Below are 1746 nucleotides of genomic sequence, written 5' to 3' on the forward strand. Positions count from 1 at the left end.
TAGGGATCTACTTCTGAAAATTAGCTCATGAAAACCCTGTGGATCGCAATACAGCATTGTCTGAAATAGTGCTGGAAGATGAGTCCCCCAGGTTGACAGGCTCTCAAAATACACAGTGGTTGCAACAAAATGGACTCGATCATACTAATGATCGTGAAGATGGCACTGGGTGGGGCAATGTTTTGTTCAGTTGTACATGGGGTCACTGTGAGTCAGAGCTGACTCTGTGGCCACTAACAACAACCTTTCTCCAATAAGAGTTCTGAACTCACCTCCATCAAGACCAACATTTATTATTTTGTGTTTTTTGGATTAGTGCTAGCCTTGTTGGGGTAAGACAGTATCTAATCGTAGCTTTGATTTGCATTTCTCTAATGGCTAATGATTGTGAACATTTCCCTGTGTATCTGTTAGCTGCCTGAATGTCTACTTCAGTTCATATCCTTTGCCCTTTTTTAAACCGGATTATTTGTCTCTTTGCTGCACTACCTTACAGTTTTTAGAGATTAGACCCTGATCGGACATGTCATAACCAAAATTTTTTCCCAGTCTGTAGTTGTCTTTTTACTCTTTTGGTGAAGACTTTTGATGAGCATGAGTGTCTTATTTTTAGGCGATCCCAGTTATCTAGTTTCTCTTCTGATGTTTGCGCATTGTTAGTTACGGTTTGTATTCTGTTTATGCCACGTATTAGGGCTCCTTAGCATTGTCCCTATTTTTTCTTCCATGATCTTTATTGTTTAAAATTTTCTATTTAGATCTTTGATCCATTTTGAGTTAGTGTTTGTACACGGTGTGAAGTATGGGTCTTGTTTCATTTTTCAGTTATGCCAGCATCATTTGTTAAAGAGACTATCTTTTCCCCATTAGACAGACTTTGTCAAATATCAACTGCTCGTAGGTGCATTAATTTACATCTGGATTCTCAATTATGTTCCACTGGTCTGTGTATCTGTTATTGTACAAGTACCAGACTGTTTTGACTACTGTGGCAGTATAATAGTTCTAAAATCAAGTAGTGTGAGGCCTCCCACTTTGTTCTTCTTCTTTGGTAATGCTATACTTATCCAGGTCCTCTTCTCTTTCTATATGAAGTTGGTGATTTGTTTCTCCATCTCATTAAAAAATGGCATTGGAATTTGAATTGGGATTGCATTGTATCTGTAGATCGCTTTGGGTAGAACTGACATTTTTACAATGTTGAGTCTTCCTATCCATGAGCATGCTATGTTTTTCCACTTACGTAGGTCTCTTTTGGTTTCTTGAAGTAATGTCTTGTAGTTTGCTTTGTATCAGTCTTTTATGCCTCTGGTTAGATTTGGTGTAGAGGAATTCAACTGATTTTTGGATGTTTAGTTTGTATCCTGATACTTTGTTGAAATCTTCTATTAGTTTCAGCAATTTTCTTGTGGATTCTTTGGGATTTTCTGTGTATAAGATCATATCATCTGCAAATAGAGATACTTTTACTTCTTCCTTACCAATTTGGACACTCTTTATTTCCTTATCTAGCCTAACTGCTGTGTCTAGGGCCTCCAGCACAATGTTGAATAAGAGTGGTGATAAAGGGCATCCTTGTCTGGTTCGCATTCTCAAGGGGAATGCTTTCAGACTCTCTCCATTTAGGATGATGACACCTGTTGGCTTTGTATAAATGCCCTTTATGATGCTGAGGAATTTTGCGTCTATTTCTATTTTGCTGAGAGCTTTTCATCATGAATAGGTGTTGGACTTTTTCAAATGCCT

Source organism: Elephas maximus, chromosome 3 (assembly GCF_024166365.1).
Source record: "Elephas maximus indicus isolate mEleMax1 chromosome 3, mEleMax1 primary haplotype, whole genome shotgun sequence".
In the NCBI taxonomy this organism is placed as follows: domain Eukaryota; kingdom Metazoa; phylum Chordata; class Mammalia; order Proboscidea; family Elephantidae; genus Elephas; species Elephas maximus.